Genomic DNA, 20,443 nt, shown 5'->3' on the forward strand with positions numbered 1-20,443 from the left:
TGAATACAATGATAAGTGTGCAAGGTCCACTGAACCGGAGCCCGAGTACAGTGTTAAATAAGCAAGGATTCTCATATCATGGACGGATGTGTGCAAAGAAACTAGTCCATGAAAATAAAAATAGGATAGGAACTTGGAATATAAGTACCCTTATAGGCAAATTAATAGAATTAATATATATTATGATTTATAGAAAAATAAATATAATGAGCTGGAGAGAAGGCTAATGATATTAATAGTTTATGATTTAAATTATGATATTTTAGTGAGAGTCGTACTAGAAATGGTGTATGTATGATCATAAATAAGAGTTTAAAAGATAATGTTGTAAAAATTAATATAATTGAAGATAAAATTATAGATTTAAAGAATGTTGTTGATGCTAAGATTATTAATATTATAAGTTCTTATGCTCCTCAAATTGGTGTAGATATGTGGGCTCAGAAAATTCACGATACGGCCTCCCATACTTTCAGGAGAGTTGTAACGAATTAAGTTTCGAGGTAAATTTTCAGAAGGCTGATTGGGTTCGAAATAAGACACCACCCAGAGATTTCGCACTTATTTTACGATGACTTTATGATCTGAGTTATGATTTCCTATAGGCGTAAGCCCCTATAGTTAATTACCCCTCCAGATAGTGAGAGAGAACTTTTGATTAAGGCTAGTTGTCAAACAGATACGTAGAGAAACATGATATCTGGTGTATAGGTTTAGATATTTGAAAATTTAATATTTAAAATTTGAAATTTCACCATCTTGCATTTAAAATAGATGGAGGGGGAAGTGATGTGGATCCGATCAAGATCCCATGGTTCTGTCATCCCGGGCCATCATAATCCCTACTCTACTTTGTCAGACGAGGTAGTCGACCCAACCTGATAGAAGGATTCTTATCGGCAGCCATGGGTTGCTTCATCCAAGGGAACCATGTAGCCCTGGGGTGAATATTTATCTAAGGGGATAAATTTGAATCTACCTTAGCTATCAAAGGGTTTTGTGCCCTATCGATTATATCATATTGATTCATATCTCAAGGATTTAAAGTCATTGGGGAATATGCAGACTGTGATCGTAACTGCAATACAGTAGAGTCGTTAGACAATGTGATGCGGACATCCGATCATGAAGTTTTTCGAAGGAGGAGATGACGATCGACGGCCGAGATCATTCCACCTTATCTTAATTTGTTATTTTTATTATGATTTTTTTTATTTTTTATCCTTACTTGAGATGATTGTCCTATGTAAGCCCTAAAACAAAGAAGAAAAGTAGGGAACTGAGATCAACTTTTCTTTCAAACCTGTGATCAGCTCAAATGTTCCCTTTGCTTGAATCTGTTATAGCACTAAAGTTCTAGAGGCGATGCCTGGATGAAATTTTACCAGGGCTTGCTTATAGTCCACAAAAACCTGCTTGCAAAATTATGAACTGTTGCTATATAAAACCCATCTAACTCTCCATTAATTTTCAACGATTTAAACAGTACGTATAGCTGAATCTATTTAAGAAGCTTAGAATGCTGCTGGAAGCAGCTTCTCCTTCATCTTGAAAGTTTCCTCAGGTTGTCTCTGCTGAGACTCGGTCTGGATGAAACATTATTAGGGATTTCTTATAATTCACATTAACCTGCTTAAAAGGAAAAGAATCATAAAATTGTTGAAGGATCCTGGGGCATACAATTCAATTAATTTTTGTAGTGATCTTTGAGCACAAGATTAATGGTTATAACCATTAGAATGATCATCTTATGGCTCTTAAATTTCAATCCATATATCTCCACTTTCTATTTTATCCACCAACCCTTCTTCAACACTACTATTGTCAAGTTTCAAATCTTGGATAAGAAAAGTGGAGGGTTGCATTAGGTAGTTCACAGTCAGCGTAAAATTTGTCGAATAATCATGACATGAATAATTTAAGACATTTAATGCTAGGTCATTCCCTGAAAGCGACATGTTCTATGCCCTGAATACAATGATAAGTGTGTAAGGGCAACTGCACCGGCGCCCGGGTGCAATGTTAAATAGGCAAGGATTCCCATATTATGGACGGATGTGGGCAAAGAAGCTAGTCCATGAAAATAAAAATAGGATAGGAACTTGGAATATAGGTACCCTTACAGGCAAATTAATGTAATTAATATATATTATATTTTATAGGAAAATAAATATTATAGGCATTCATGAAACTAAATGAGCTGGAGAGAAGGCTAATGATATTAATAGTTTATGATTTAAATTATGATATTTTAGTGAGAGTCATACTAGAAATGGTGTATGTATTATCATAAATAAGAGTTTATGTTGTAAAAATTAATATAATTGAAGATAAAATTATAGATTTAAAGAATGTTGTTGATGCTAAGATTATTAATATCATAAGTCCTTATGCTCCTCAAATTGGTGTAGATATGTGGGCTCCGAAAATTCACAATACGGCCTCCCCTACTTTCAGGAGACTTTTAACAAATTAAGTTTTGAGGTAAATTTTCAGAAGGCTGATTGGGTTTGAAGTAAGACACCACCCAGAGATTTCGCCCTTATTTTACGATGACTTTATGATCTGAGTTATGATTTCCTATAGGCGTAAGCCCCTATAGTTAATTACCCCTCCCGATAGTGAGAGAGAACTTTTGATTAAGGCTAGTTGTCAAACAGATACGTAGAGAAACATGATATCTGGTGTATAGGTTTAGATATTTGAAATTTTAATATTTAAAATTTGAAATTTCACCATCTTGCATTTAAAACGGATGGAGAGGGAAGTGATGTGGATCCGATCAAGATCCCATGATTCTGTCATCCCAGGCCATCATAATACCTACTCTACTTTGTCAGAGGAGGTAGTTGACCCAACCTGACAGAAGAATTCTTATCGGCAGCCATGTGTTGTTTCATCCAAGGGAACCTGTTACGCCTGGACCGGTCCCAGCTGGACCGGTCCGGTTCTACACCCGACGAACCAACGTCGGGCGGAACCAGACGGAACGCGCGGAGCGCGTGTCGGGGGGCCCAAACAGCGGCTAAAACGCATGGGGGAGGGAAAATTTTTGAATGGGAGGCTGTTTTAGGAAGTCCATTATTGTCCTTTATGATTATTTTGTATAATTAGGAGTTTTGGGGGGATTGGCTGCTTATCTTGAATTTGAGTTTTCTCTTTGAGATCTAGGTTTTGTCTTGGGCTCTTGGCTTCGCCGGAGACTTTGGAGAGTACGTTCTTCCTCTCGAATTGGAGAACAAATTGTATCTTGCTATTTGTTTCGTCTACTAGTAAAAATACAAGTCTTTGCTTGCGTTGTCTCCCAATATTCTCGCAATATTCGCTGTTTTTCCTGCGCATAGTTGCTGTCCACTGTTGGAGACAGCAGTTTTCTCCTTGTTCGGCTTCAGTTTTGGTTAGGAACTACTTGAAATCAAGTATTTCCTATCAGAACCTTGTAGCCCTAGGGGTGAATATTTGTCTAAAGGGATAAATTTGAATCTACCTTGGCTATCAAAGGGTTTTATGCCCTATCGATTATATCATATTGATTCATATCTCAAGGATTTAAAGTCATTGGGGAACATGCGGACTGTGATCGTAACTGTAATACAGTAGAGTCGTTAGACCATGTGATGCGGACATCCGATCATGAAGATTTCCGAAAGAGGAGACGACGATCGACAGCCGAGATCATTTCACCTTATCTTAATTTGTTATTTTTATTATGAATTTTTCATTTTTACCCTTACTTAAGAGGGTTCGTCCTATGTAAGCCCTAGGATAATATGTGTCTTGTTTTAATTTCTTGGGCCTATATATAGAGATCCTTGCTTGTGTAATGTAATGTTGGATGATTAATAAAATTTTGTATTTGCACGTGTTCTTTGGGAAGAACCTTGGGTGAGATTCCTATGAGAGGAATTCATAGCTTCCACCAGCCGCAGGATGTGTCCGGGCTCGTGGCCTGAAGTCTCTTGGTGAAGAGCAACGTAGTACCCGTCCGCTGCACGATGTGTCCGGGCTCGTGGTTGTATCTTTCTTTCCCTAAATCCTTTTCTCCTCCTCCCTTGACCGCCGGCCAAAATCCCCCACTTTCCAACGGCTGAAGTGATATTTAAATTTATCCACCTTGACAAATTATTATTGTCTACTTTAACAAATTATTACAGAGGATGTATGGATGTTGCTTTAAGTATTTAATTGTTGAATTTCAACTTTTAAATATTTTAGATTTTGGTAATTTTTGGAATTTTTTATTTTATGGGCATTTGAAAATTTGGGGGTATTTTAAATGTTTGTGATCCCCTTTGATTGAGATTTATATAAAACACAGACGTCATCGTGGTAGTTTTATGGGATATTTAATTTATGAATTGAACCTTGTCGACTCAGTCCACTTGCCAATAGAGGATGGGGTTCATTGTGGGCTTCAAGCCTTTATTAGTGTGTTTTTCTTGTTATAGACCTTGAAAGCCTAATATTAACATATAAAATAAATGTCTCAATCGACATCGCAACCATACATTTGTTTGATGGTTCGAGTTATGTCAACTCCTATCCACTCGCATAAGAGGATCGGGCATGAACTTAGGTTTATTTTTAGACCCACGTAATATCCTTAGACTTCACATGTGTGCATGCATCATGCTCGCCTTTTTGAACCTTGTCGACTCTGTTTAATTGCTAACAGAGGATCAAGTTTGTTGTCGGCTTTGTGCCTTTACTAATGGATTTTCTTGTTATAGATCTTGAAGGTCTAATATGAATGTAAAAATGAATATTTCGGTCGGTGCCGCGACTGTATATTTGTTTGATAATTCAAGCATGTCGACTCTTATCTATCCACATAAAAAGATCGAGCTCGAACTCTCAAACTTTAGTTCATTTCTGACCCGTGCAGTATCCTCGGACGTCTCATTGGTGCTCATGCGAGCATTTAAGGGTCATTTTTGTAATTATCTGTTGAATCTTGTCGACTATGTTTAATTGCTGATAGAGGATCGAGTTCATTGCCGACTTTGTGCCTTTATTAGTGGATTTTCTTGTTATAGATATTGAAGGCGTAATATGAATATATAAAATGAACATCCTGGTTGGCACCGCAACCATATATTTGTTTGATAGTTCGAGCTGTGACGACTCCTATCTTTCTACATAAAAAGATCGAGCTCAAACTTAAGTTCATTTCTGACCCGCGCAGCATCCTCAAACGTCATGTGTGTAAATACAACATGATCGCCGGGATCCATGAGGAATATGCTTGCATATGCATTTCTTTGTGTCATTGTTGACCTTGATTTTCGTTCGAGTGCCCTCGAGTGCATTCTATCAATTCGATTAGACCTCTTCGAGCCCAATTCGATCTCGAATCGATCCGAATCGAGTCGAATTAGACTCAATCATGTTCAATCACGCCCGGATAGTCCGCTTCGACCGCGACGAGTCCAATTTGACCTAATTTTGTCTCAATTTGAGTTTAATTTTATTTAATTGAATTGATTGAGCCTAATCTCAATTCTAAATCAAGCAAATCTGAATCAAGTTCATACTCAAATCAGCCTAGATCGATTCTGATTAAATTCCAAAGTTTTTTTTAATCAATTTGAATCGCTTATCAAATCGGGCAATGGATCGAACGGTTTGAGTCAAATCGACCGTTTATTCGAGCTTTCCAGCGCGATTTTTGCGATCTTCATCAGGCATCGCAGAGATACGAAGCAGAATATGCCCATTTGCGTGATGTTTGGAAGACTGGAGCATGGAGACGAAACTGGCGGGCTTCTGGTTTTGGCTCATTCGTGTATTTACTCTAGGCGAAAACTAGAGGGACTCGAGCTGGCTCATTCGGACGGAACCTCTCCCTCTCTCGGTTCTCTCATTCGTGCCCAGCTCCCTCCCCCTTGTTCGCTACTCCAGCCCCAGCCAGACCGACGACTCCCCCGCATCTCCTCTGTTTGGACCGAACCTTAACCGTGCCCGACGAGATTCAGTCGCCGGAATCCTTGCCTTGGCCGACCAATCTCTTTCAATAACTGCAGGTAATCTTCGCCTTTGCTCCTCTACCTCTTCCTCTACTCTTTCATTCTCCTCTCCCTCTCATTTTCTCTCAGATTTTTCTTTTCTTCCCCTTGTTTTATTCCTTTCCCCTCTTCTCCTCCAAGAGTGACAATGGTTGAATGATTAGCTTGCAAGATAGATGTGCGTAAGGCTTATTCTTCTCAGTTGCAGTAAAATTTCTGTAGGTTTTGTGAGTTGAGCATTTGCTACTCTATATTTATTACATTTAGGAAGATAAGCCATGTGATTTTTGTGAGCTTTGAATGTGCCCTATAGCAAGGGCTATGTTGTTTTTTTTTTTTTTTACACACAAAATATGTAGAAATTTATACTTCTTAATGGTTTGGCATGAGGGATTTGCCCTTGATTCATGAAGCTCTAGGTGTGAATGGGGCCAAGTTAGAAGAAATCATGTTAATCCCTTGTCAAAGCATGCACATGAGGTGTTTGTAGAAATACCCCATTGGAAATTATATAAGTGTTTGCTCAAAAAGAAGTGTCAAGCTAGTGTAGTGTTACTTTGTTCAAACATCCTAAATTTATTTGAGCTTATTGTCTCTATATGGAAGTCATGATTAGGAGGTATAATTATATTTCCTTACTCTTGCTTGCAATAAAAGGAGTTTAGCTAGCATTGAAGATTTCATGAATTATAATTGTTGTAGTATGTTCACTAGTGCTTTGGCCTTACGGTTGGTCTCTATTATCTCATGATGCAACCCTTTCTCTTTACTTTTTCTTAAGCATACGCCTTCTTTTATTATGAAAACTAGGTGTCATGTCGATTATTATCTTTTCTCACTTATTATGCCAACATATTGGGGAATGAAATATTAGTTGAATGTTGAACTCGTCAAATAATCAAAAGGAAAATTTTGTATAGCATGCTTAAATTGAAGTGATCAAATTTAGAGGTCTTGTTGGGAAAGTTCACCTCACTAGGGTAAATAAATTTCGTGTGATTCATACCTTGTTGTTGCAAGTTAATTTAGTCATGAAGCATAAGAAAGTGGTATCGCTTGGTACCAAAGATGGGAAATTTTGTGAGCCTTTATTTCCTAAAAAAAAAATCTCTTAATAATTGAGTGGATAAGTTAGTTCTCAGATTTTATCACTCATCTAGCAAGTTTCCTTCATATGGGTTTAATAACGAAATGTTTGCATTGGGTCAATTTAATCCTCCTCTAAAAACTTACCTAAAATTTGAATGTGAGTGTTCTTGGGTTTGAAGGAAGCAAGTTATTTTTGTCCACTTCACTTTAGTTTGTTTTTTTTTTGCTTAGATATATGTATCGAGTTAAATCATGCATGTTTGAGCATATATTAACAAAGACATGTGGGCGGGTTTATGTGAGAAATTAGAATGGTCATAAAATAATACAATGGTTTATAATGACGCCGCTTTCATACTTTTGACAAGTCTTATGGAGAATGTGATGTTTATTAGTAAATACACTTGTAATAGTTATATTAACTTTGGTAAGAATGGATATGCTCTATAGTTAGATTCGTGTCGTCGAAATCATCACTTAAAGTATAAAATCCGTAGAAACTTTTATTTCCTGATGGCTATGTTGTGGGATGTGAGTCTACTATTTTATATGTGGATTTTGAGAAGTGATATTATCCTCCAACAAGTGTGTGGAAAGTGCTCGTAGTAAGGCTTACTAAGAGTAAACATATATAAAACTTCAATCGAAGGAGGATATCTTTAGAGCATACTTGTATCACGTGACCCCTTTATCTCTAGGAAATTTCATAAGTTTGGATTATATGGTTTTACCTGGGGATGCATGTACACATATATGTGAACGTTTTTACTTTGTAAGCCATAGTTGAATCAACATGCATATACTAGTGCTTTGACTTTATTACTATCAGATCAACTTGTTTTATGTCTTGTTATTATGAAAGCCTCCTATGTTACCTATGGAGTTCAGAAAACTTATTATGCATAACGTGGTTGAGTTATAGATATATTGACAAGTTCATCTTCTATGCAAAAATTCCTTCTTCTCTATTTTTTTTTTTTTTTGGAACTTTTCTCACTGGTTGTGTTGAAAAAAAAATGTAGAATTCTTACTGTTTTGACTTCTAAATTGCTGTTGGAAAGAAACAAGTGTAGTTTTTTGGCTTCCAAATTGTGTTGGAAGCGAGGTATGTGCAGATTTTTGCTATTTCGATGTCTCAAACTATTTTGGTAACAATATACATGCAGTTTTTCATTGTTTTGAGCTTTCGGATCGTCGTAGGAATGAAATACATGCAGTTTTTCACTGGTTTTAGCTTCTGGATTGTTGTAGGAATGATATACATGCAGTTTTTCACTGTTTTGAGCTTCCGAATTGCTTTAAGAGTGAGTTATGTGTAAGTTTCTTACTGATTTTTGTGTTCCAAGCCGTGTTAAAGTGAGCATCTGTTGGAGAGCAACCATAAATTTCTTAGTTATGCGAATTATGTTATTTGAAGCATGTTTAGTCACAAAGGATTAGTAGGCTTTGTGATAGCTTAATGCATGTTTTAAATCTAGACCCTTCTTTGTCTCTTTAAGCTTTATATGAAAATTATGTTGAAATATCTCTCAAATTTTGGAGAAACACGTTGGCATGAAACTACTCTTATTTTTGTTTCCTTCTCATGACATGAGAATGACTTTGAACTTTTGGTAGAGTGTCGTATATTTGACATGTTAACAAGTTCATGAATTTGGATTAAAAGTTTGCTTGAAATCTTTGATGGCATGTAGTGGTGGACTCTCATTCTTCATGGCTCTATTATGTTAATGTTTATTCATGAATTTTGTTGGTTTCAAAGACATATGACCATCCAATTATTTTGTTTCTCATTAGCATGAGTATTCTTTCATAATCATGTGGTAGATAGCGAGAAGGGTTGGGTCCCAACATTAGATATATGTGTTGTCTCATAGTGGGAGAGTTTTATATTTTGTTTTATATTAAGGATATTTTGTGATTTGCTTCATGATTAGGAAGATTTATAAATAACTGTATTGAAGGGTTTTATGCGACGAATTTCATGAATGCTTTACAATGAGGGGTTTTTCCTAAAACTTTCTTGTTAGAAAGCTTTATGTTTTCTACCCCACACCAAATAAGAAGAAAAGCACTTGATTGTTTTGTTTGTGTCAGAAAAGAGTTTTGATGGATTATTTGTGTAGGGTTTTGTTGGTTGTTTCATTTGGAGGTTTTACAAATTGTTTCGGGACTTAGAGTTTTATATTTTGGCTTTCTTTTCGATAAGGGTTTTATGTGTAAATGTGTAAATTTCATTTGAAGGTTCTACTAGTCTCTTTTTTTTTATTTATAATTTTATGATGAGTTTTGTGTAGTAAGGTCTCTTTAATGTCTTTGCTTTAGAACGAATGATCTTGTATGTGGGTGATCTTTCTTATTTGAATTAGCTTTCTTTTATTAGTGTTTGCTTTCAAAAGAGGGTTTTGGATAAAAAAAAGAGAGTAACTTGATTTAGTTTTGGTTTTTGGGAATTTTCTATTTCGTTATTTTGGGCTTTATTTAGATAATGGTTTGGATAGTCGTTTTAAACATATCAAGTGCTTTATTTGGAATGTGGGGATAGTAAAGGGCATTGAAAATGCCTTCTTCCTTATTCGTATCATATCGAATTAGGGGAGAAGGTTATTTTAGAGGCACACTTGACTTCATAGAAGTGTGCCCAAATGCCTACATTCCTTTTATGTTTGACTTTCATTCTTTTCTCTCTACTGCTTTGCTATAGATTCTTAAGTTTAGCGATACATGTACGAAAGTTCTAAGGGTTAGAAAATAAAGCTGTTTTTAGTCCTACAACTTTAGTGACACTTAAGGACAAAAAAAATTAAGGACTGAGTCTTAGATAACATAGACTTATGATGCATGCTCCCTATAGGATAGAGACATCAAAATCAAAACTTAGTGACACGTCTCCCTAGATTTAGCTTTCTTTCTTAAATCTATTAATAATCAACCAACCATTTATAACCTAACTCTTAAAACGTGTTAAAAAATATTTAATTCTTAATTAAGTTATTATTAACATTTGTAATCATTAAATTATAAACATAAGACATAAATCTGAATCAAATTTAATAAATCTAATAATAAATTTCTAACCAATTTAAAACTTAAAAAAGGTAGACTTTAATTAGGAGATCAAATTATAAGCTAAAATTTATTAGGATAAAAGACTTCTAAAGTTCAAACCTTAGACTAATCTTTTAAAATCAATCAACAAATCATTTAATACATAACAACCACTCCAAATATGAAGTTTATTGGATGGACTACTCCGGGCTGCGGGGCTAAGTGTCCTAAGGAGGCCTGGTTCCTCGAGCCTGGTGGCACAACGTCACGAATGGATTTAATGGAGAGTTAAACTTTAAAAATAATTTCTTAATTGGTTTAAGTCAAACCTTAATTGATAATAAATCATTTAATCCACCTTTTCTTTTAATTTACAACCAACAAAATAATCAATCAAATAATAAGAAAATATATCCTTAAAATCAATCCTAAAATACTAATATTTAAACTTCAATTAAAATCTCCCTTTTGCCCTCTAACAAATAAAAAATGCAAACAATTCTAACTAAATCATCCTACACAGGATATATCCTAAACCACACAGCCTGTTACACACACCTTAGACTTATTTGGTTAGAACATGACTTTTAGCCCTAGATTAGGCCGATATTTTTTTTTGCTATTCAGTGTTTACTACTTATACGTGTTTTATAACTGTTAATATTAAACTTTCTGCTAGCTACATTTCTATTTATTTGCATTTCTTTTATGAATGGCATCTACGCTCATTTGTGTATTTTTCTTTCATTTGTCTTGCGAGATACATTGGGGTAATTCGCTAGCTTGGAGCTTTTAAGTGGCCGCGCCACAATCTGGGATCATTTGCTTATAAGCTTGTAAGTGGCAGCGCCACAGTCAGGTATAACCTCTGCAACTTGTAAAGCAATTTTCTTTTAATTAGATATCGAAACTGCTACACATCACACACATTTTGTTAGTAGGTATTCTAGCATATTTAGGTAGTCAGCCATAGGTTACCGCACTAACAAAGTTTTGGCCCTATAGGTCAAAGCTTGCCGCCTTCTGTGAGCCCTAGAGACCATTAGGGTCATTTAGGCCTGTAGAGTAAGCCACCTATTGTGCCATTGGGCATCGTTGTTTTCCCACATGAAGTGGGCATCGCTAGGATTTTGGCCTTTTTTGGTTTTGGGTATGATACCTCCCCACCTTCTGTGAGTCTTAGAGACCATTAGGGTCATTTAGGCCTGTAGAGTAGGCCACACATTGTGCCATTGGGCATCGTTGTTTTCCCACACGAAGTGGGCACCGCTATGATGGTTTTCTGTGCGAGTATCTTGCCTGAAGGATACCCTTAGTGTGTTTATTTACTTTTTCTGTACTCTGAATGTCATGCATACGCTCTTACACACTTTTCTCCACAATGCACTTTACATACATGCATGCATTACATTAGTGGACCTAAGGACATTTCTTATTTATGCATCTTTTCATGCATCATACAACGCTAGATCTATTTCTTTGCATATTGTAGAGTCCTTGATTTAAGTCTTTTGAACTATTAATCCTTGAATCCTTAGGATAGAGCCTTCCCATCTTGCATACATATAGGGCGATTGGTTACGCTTAGGATTTTAGCTGGCTTCCTTTTTCAGGCAAGGAATAAGTCCGGGATTGCATTAGTTAGGTCGTAGATGTTAGTGTCGTGTGTACGACACTACATCTTTTGTAGATTTAGGGTCTAAAGGCTAGTGGTACGAGTGCACCACTATACGCCTTATCGGTGGGTAAGCCTTCCTTTCTTCTGGAAGCTATAAATCCTACCCATCCGCGTCACATAGATGACGCCACCTCCCTCTTTCTCTCGTATGCTTGATATGCGTTGTCCTTCCTTTTTCTCCAGTTTTCACTTCCTCGAGCCGGCCGAATGTTGAATGAATCATGTGTGATTGATTGAACCAAGTTGGGACCTTCTTCCCCTTTGATTAGGAAAACCTAGAAATCCATTCGCACTAAACCCACCTTTGAAAAGATAATCTAACATCCCTAATCGAGAGTTTTCTTAGACCGAGGTCTAAAATGTAATTAACTACGGGGGCTTGCGCCCGTAGGAAACTGATCCCCACAATCAAATAAACCCCATTCGAGCTGATGTATCGAATAGGAGAAATCTCGTGAACTTTTGGGTTATGTATATTATTATCCATCGAGGTTGGTAGGTGAAAGCCGCTATCCTCCATGGCTAATCGTATCCATAACTCCATCTGCTCTTCCATCGGCCTGCTTATGTCCAGTGTAAAGTCCTACGATCGTTTTGTCCTACGGGATAGTGCGGTCGTACTCTTTACATTCTAACCCACGAGCAGAATCCTTTCGAAGACCCACAGTCATATATGCATATTTGCACGTATATTTATACTTCCATTCATATATTGATGTGCTTGCATGTACATTTATATATTTGTGTGTATACATATTACAATGTATATGTGGGGGCATTTTAAAAGTTGTGGCACTGGTCAGCTATGCAGGCAACCAGGGGTGCAAATGAGTCGAGTCGAGTTTTGGCACTATCGAGCTCAGCTCGTTAGTTGGAAAGTGAGCTCGAACTCAAGCTCGAGCTTGAGTCGAGCTCAAAAAGCGAGCTCGAACTCGAGCTCGTTCTACTATAAACGAGCTCGAGCCGGCTCGCGAGCTTTGGCAAATTAAATTCATTTTCCAAAAAAACCTGTAGCATTTATGATAAAATTCAATTTTTTTAAAAAGTTGAGCACTATTCTAAATAAAGCTGCACAATTTTCCAAAAAAAATTCCCGCCGGAACACCTTTTACTGTCCAAATACCACCTAAATCAAGTTTTTAAGTTATATTTTAATATTAGAAAAAGCTGCAGCATTGTCTTGTATATGACATGGAAAAGCCCGGTTGGCTTTCTTGTCTTGTGTCGTACATAGCTAAGGCTATATAATAGTTGTTATGATCTCTATACATATGAAAAGTCTAATCAATTTCCTTTCTCTTATTTTACCTACTGTGCTTTCTTGTTCTCATTTCTTCTTTAGTTTCAACAAATGTCACCAGCAATCCTTCTTTATTATTATTTGCTGCTTCTTGCAGATGAGTTGTTGTTGAGAAATGTACAGGGCTCTACTTGGGAATTTATAAATGTCTTTTGTCCGCTTGGAAGCATACTACGAATCCGGTGGCCTGGCATTGTGTTTCAGTGGTAATTTATACATGTCTTCTGTCCACTTGCATGAATGTTACAAATCGGGGTGCGTAGAGTCGCACTATAGGTCATTTGTCGTCTTATATAGGTAGACTGTCATGCGCTGACAAATCTATCACAATTGTTGCAGCTGCTGGCATATGCTGGACATTTGTTGGAGGTCTTTCGTATTTACTTGTGGATGACATGCAGTGTATAGCGAGTCTCCTACGACGGCCGGCAAAAGCTTGCATTTATTGCACGTCGTATATCTTCACTTGTAGGAGAGCGGTGTATTTACTTGACATTGAGTGGCGATCGATTATAAGGTGTTATAGCATCCACTGCTTATTGTTGATCATCACCAGCATATATGTATATTACTATGCATATGACGCATCTTCCATCATTGCTAGTAAGCATTTGTATTCGCCACGGGCTTCTATTTCATGCTTGTTGAAGGTGGTCCACCATATTGGCGATACCTTCACCATCATTACCGTGGGCAAGTTGTGCACAAGTCAGATCTCCTATAGCAACTCATAGGGCCTTGCATTTACTGTATTTCATTTACTTCTGCTTGCAGAGGATCGGTGTATTTGTCTTTTATTGGATGGTTGTTGATTGCAAGGCTATTGACCGTAGGAGTATCGCAGCATTCACAGCATATCATTGATCGTCTTTTGTAGGCATATTATTGTACATATGGAGATTCTTCTAAAGTTTCTAGCGAGTATTTGCATTCAATTTTCACAGCATTTGGCATATTTGCAAGAGGCCATTTTGATTGATGTTGACTGCAGAAGCTCGTTATACCCACGGCATATTTGTTGTCATAGTCTTTAGAGGCTTGCTTTCATTGTATACCACGTTGTGTATGTCTTCTCTTAGCTTGCATGTCTTTCATCATCATCTGTGCACAATCAGCTGAACATGTGTTAAGAGTCCCTCGTGTATGGTGACATTGATATTCCATCAAACATCTATTTCTCCTACCCTTTGATGAATTGTGACATTTATGCTACAATCCTTCTTCTACTCGTACGCGAGGTATTGTATGAAGGACAGATCTCCTACAATGCTTCTCAGGAGCTCGTATACACTACAAATGTGTTCCTCTCCTCTTATAGGTAATGTGCCACATGCATCGCATTTTCATAACCGTATTCATAGAGAACTCATTATATTCACAATTCACCAATTGTCATTGTTTCTTTTTGATATTTGCATTTTAATTGGCATGAAGTATTTCGACATTTTATTAGAAACTCGACATTATTGATTGTGAGCACGTCGCTTGGAGAGGGTTAGTGTAGAGGAAGAAGGAGATATTCCTCTTACAGTACAACAACTTATACAACAGTTCAGTGAGGTGTTCCAGCCACCTTAAGGTTTACCACCACCCAGAGAACAAGAGCATGTAATCCTTTTGAAGGAGGGGGTGTCACCGATTAGTGTACGGCCCTACCGTTACCCCTAAATTCAGAAGGATGAGATTGAGAAGCTGATTAGGGATGTTGGAAGCGGGGATCAATAGACCAAGTGTGAGTCCTTTCTCTAGTCCAATCTTACTGGTTAAAAAGAAGGATGTGAGCTAGAGATTTTGTGTGGATTATAGGGGTGTCAAAAATTGACACGACCCGAAATCAGATCTGAAAAAATCCGAATTCAGGTCAACCCGTTTGTGAAACGAGTCGGTACGGGTTCGGATTTCAGACCCATTTGAAAAAATGGGTCGGATTCGAGTTGACCCAAAAACCCGCAGGTCAACCTGAATTGACCTGATTAGACGCGCGTCCGCGTCTAATCGCAAGTCAAATCGTGTAGTGAGCTGTCGCATCATGCCAGACTGCCAGCATTCTCGCGCAGGGTCAATCTGGTCGCGTCATGCTAGTAGAGTCGAATCGTCGGGCATCGCCAATATGCCCTCCGCCTCTCGACCAATCACCATCGGGCATCGTCAGTCCGCCTCCGCCTTCCTGACCAGTCACCGTCGGGCGTTACCGTGTCGGCCTCACCAGTCCTACCTCAGTCTAATCGGGTTAGCAGGTTGGGTCGGGTCAACCCGGTACCCCGCACGGGTCAGGGCCGGGTTGACAATCCTGACCCATTTAACTAGTTGGGTCGGGTTTGGGTCAACCCGTTTACACCCGGGTCAACTCGAGTTGGACTTGAACCTAACTTGTTGACCTGAATTGACACCCCTAGGGGATTACAGGGCGTTGAATAAGGAGATTGTGCCGGATAAATCCTCCATCCCGGTGATCAATGAACTACTAGATGAGTTGTATAAAGCAATAGTGTTTTCCAAGATGGACTTGAAGTCGGGCTACCATCAGATCAGGATGAAGGAGGATATTCATAAGATTGCCTTCCGGACACATGAGGGGCACTACGAGTTCTTAGTGATGCAATTTGGGCTCACTAACGCCCTTGTTACTTTTCAGTCTTTGATGAATGAGGTATTCCGACAGTACCTCGGAAAGTTTGTTCTGGAATTTTTTAATGACATTCTGGTGTACAGCAAAATGGATGAGCATCTGGAGTACTTGAAAGAGGGTTTGAAGGTTTTACAGGAGCATCAACTGAGGGCCAACCTAAAGAAGTGCAGCTTCGCCCAGTCGAGTGTGGAATACTTAGGTAATGTATGTCACACGAGGGAGTGGCAACCGATCAAACAAAAATTAAGGCAATACATAAATGACCTATGCCTAGGAACATAAGGGAGTTGAGGGATTTCTTAGGACTGACTGGGTACTATAGGAGATTTGTGAGGGGTTACAGTACCATAGCTTGGCCTTTGACCGAGCAACTGAAGAAGGACAACTTTTTTATCGAGAGAGGCAGCAACCCATGCTTTTAAGAGATTGAAGAAAGCCATGACAACAATCCCAATTTTAGCTCTTCCAAACTTCAGCCAGATCTTTGTAGTGGAGACTGATGCGTCAGCGTATGGATTGGGGGCAATGCTGATGCAGAATCACAGACCTATAGCATATTTCATTCAATTACTGTCAACAAGGGCTAGATTGAAGTCGGCGTATGAGAGAGAGTTGATGGTTATTGTCTTGGTTATTCATAAACGGCGTCCTTACCTTTTGTGCGAGCATTTCATTGTTCGGACGGATCAGAGGAGCCTGAAGTATCTATTGGAGCAAAGGATGGTGACTATATTGAGGGGGAGAGGCTGTTGTATCAAGGGAGGTTTGTGATGCCATAAACTTCCGTACATATTCCTCACTTATTACAGGAGTTCCACGGCAGTGCAGTGGGAGGTAATTCAGGAGTTACATAAGATCTATAGAAGGGGATGTATAAAGATGTTCAGAAGATGGTGGCGAGGTGCGAAGTGTGCCAGAGAAACAAATATATAGCAATGGCTCCAGGAGGACTACTACAACCCTTGGCGCTTCCAAACATAATATGAAAGGAAGTGTCTATGGATTTCATAGACTGCCTACCACGATCAGAAGGATTCATAGTCATCATGGTGGTGGTTGACAGACTTAATAAGTATGCACATTTCATCCCCTTATGACATCCCTACACTGCAGTGATAGTGGCAGTAGCATTCATCAAGGAGGTAGTTCGACTGCATGGGATTCCTGAGTCGATTGTGTCTAATCGAGGCAGTTTTTCTCAGTCAATTTTGGAGGGAGTTGTTCAGATTGCAGGGCACTGTTCTTGAGAGAAGCGCTGCCTATCACCCGCAAACAGACGGTCAAACATTGGTGGTGAACCGAAACTTGGAGACTTATTTGAGGAGTTTTGTTTTTCAAAAGCCACAGATGTGGGCTAAATGGTTAGAAAGGGTTGAATATTGATACAATACTTCGTACTATTTTGCATCTTAGATGACTCCTTTTAAAATACTGTATGGAAAAACCCACTACACTTAGTGCATTTTGAGAGGGGGAGCAAGCCAATTTATTCAGTTGAGCAATTTTTAGAGGAAATGAATAAGGTGTTGGAGGAATTGAAGAAACATTTGTCCATAGCACAATAAATCATGAAGAAGCAAGCATAGAGACATAGGAGGGGCATACAATTTGAGGTTGGGGAGAAAGTATTCTTGAAACTAAGGCCCTACAGACAGAGATCAGTTGCCAACATGAGAAACGAGAAATTGGCTCCGAGGTACTTTGACCCCTATGAGATTTTGGACAATATCGAAGCAGTGGCGTATCGTTTGAAGTTACTCCCATCCGCCACCATGTATCACAGTTGAGAAGAGCTCTAGGGGAGCATGCAGTCTATGCAAAGTTGTCAATTACACTGACATAGGACTTGTAAGTGGTCTTAGAACCACTGGAGCTGGGGGGAGTCATATCCGATAAAAAGGAAAATAAAGAAATGCTTATCAAATGGAGGGACAAGCCCGATTTTGATGCCACTTGGGAGGCATATGAGTGAGTGAGGCTCCAATTTCCTTATTTTCACCTTGAGGACAAGGTGAGTCTTTGGGAGGGGAGTAATGTTAGGCTGGCCCAAGAGGGGCCGGCTGTCCCTATTGAATCGGTCCCTAGTGGACCGGTTTTATACTACAGCCACCAGCCCAAGGAAGAGAGAGGGAAGGGGCCGGCTACTCCTATGGGACCCACATCTTGATTAATAATTGCTTTGGAGGAAAATATTTGAATGAGGGGCTGTTTAGGGATTTTGTATTTCTCCTTTGGCTTTAATTAGTTTTTAATGCTAGAATTAAGAGTTGCATCCTGAGTTTGAAATCAAATTTGAGATCGAGGGTTTTTTCCTTTGGGCTCTAAGCTTGGCTAGAGATTTGGAGAGCTGTTTCTTCCTCTTGAATTGAAGAAACTTGTATCGTTTATTATTTTTCTTGTTCGTGGATTGAATAGAAGAAGTTTGCTTGTGTTTTTCTTTCCAATTTCCTGAAAATTCTGCATCGTAGTGCAGATTTTGAGAGAAATCGGCAGTTTTCTTGATGTTTTTCATCAATTATTGTTAGGATTGCTTGCGAACTCAAGTATTTCCCTTAGGGTTACTTGTGAAGTATTTCCTATCAAAGGCATTATAGATGATAGGATTCATGAGTGAGATCCCTGGGAACCTTAAGTGGGATACATAGGATGTTATGTTGATGATTAGAAGACAAGCCTGTGCATGCTTAACGAACTTATAGAGAAAACGGCAAGTTTGTCACTTCTCATAATGTATCAAATATTTATTTGCGAAAGAAATATTAGCAAAAGAACCATTTACTTCACTTACCCATTAGAATTTTTTAGTGCTTTTGCTCATTAAAAAGAATAAAACTTCATGACTTCTTCACTAAAACTTCAATCTGGTGTCCTGTTTTTAAAGAAGACAAAAACGGCATGGCGTTCACAAAATTCACAATAAAAAAAGCTCAATTTTTATCTTGTAATCCCTGCTTCAGCTCCATCAACACTGCTGCCGCATAAACAACAAGAGCAAACACACAGGTGAAAGACGCTCATGAAAGATTCCGTTCAAAACAAATTCAAAACTTTCTCACTGTTTCACGTCATCTTTTTACCATAATGCTAAGCACGCCTTTTACCATTAACATATGGCAAAAATTCAATAAGAAGAGCAAAAAATAAAGAGACTTGACAAATACCCCCAGCCCCGGTAACCAACAATCTAGCCCTGTCATTAGAGCCGGACCAATTCAGGCTTCAAAACACATTGACATGAAGAAAAAGGAGTGAACAAACAAAACCCTACTTATCATGGATGGATGAAAAGCCAAGGAAAACGAAGATAAAGACAGACAAAGAACTCTACTTACCTTCTACAAAGCTCATCAAATCCTATTCAATGGCGACGTAAACGGCGATGGCCATTCGGACTGCCCGTGCAATCTCATCCGCCGGAGTGAACGACAAAAATTCTCGAAGAATGATTTTTATGTATCCTCCGGGTGCACGATTGTACATGTACTAGACAATGAATTTTAAAATTCTTATTTTATTTTAAGATAATAATAATATATAAACAAATAATATTATATTGACGAATAATCACTCTTTGGAATACTCACATATATATTATTAAAAGTTAAGGTTTCATTTTGAGATAATTTTTTTATTGTTTTATTTTTTAAACTGTAATTATAATTTTTATTTAATTAATACTTTTTATGCTTTTAAAAAAAATGGTACTAAAAAGCTCATTTATACAACATCTTTAAAAAAAAATATTTTTCTAAAATAGCTTTACAAAACAATACAAAAGTTATCCCAAATAAAATATAAAATTGGTTCTAATTCAAATAAATTTGAATATTTTTTTTAAAAACATTCACATCAATATAAGAGATTCTTTTTTATTAGAGATAATTATATCCAAAATAAATTTTCAGATATATATAATGGGCATATTCTCTAAAATATTTATTAGAAACACATAAAATCAAATTTCTCAAAAAAATATGCTTGTTTAAATTAGTGTATGAATAGAAAAAAAACAATATATAAAAATATTTGTAATAATAATATACATTTAAAATATTATCAAATTAAACATAATAATTAATGTTAACAAAATTCATATTATATTAATTCGATGCAATATTATACATAGAATAATTATCTTATTCATAAAATCTTGTTAACAATTTGATTATAATCAATTAATAAATATAATTTATACTAAATCATTCATCAAAATGTTTTCTAAGGTATATATATACATGAAAAAAATGCTAAATGAAAAAGTAAAAATTAACAAAATATTTAGAGGATGTCTTGACTTAAATATATATAACTCTTAATTTTTTTACCCAAAATATATATAACTCTTATTTTTTTGGGGAAAAAACTCTCTTATTTTTTTTACCCAAAATAATTTATACTATCATGGTATGTTCATGCAACAAATTTATCAAAGGATTGTACTAAATTAATAAACTAATCCTATTTATTAAGAATATTTTTAAATAAAATTTAGACTAAATAGAAGAATTATTCTTGTACCAATTTTCAAACAAATAATACAAGCTGTTTTATTCTGTAAGATATTCATAATTTTCTTAACTAAAAATTTTAGCGCCTTAAAGCATTTCCAACCGAACCTCAAACGAGAATATGACGTCGTTCGGTCACTCTAGCCGAATCCCAAATCTTCCGTCATTTACTGGCGTTGCACTGTT

The sequence above is a fragment of the Dendrobium catenatum genome, unplaced genomic scaffold (genome assembly GCF_001605985.2).
Source record: "Dendrobium catenatum unplaced genomic scaffold, ASM160598v2 fragScaff_scaffold_1408, whole genome shotgun sequence".
Taxonomy (NCBI): Eukaryota; Viridiplantae; Streptophyta; class Magnoliopsida; order Asparagales; family Orchidaceae; genus Dendrobium; species Dendrobium catenatum.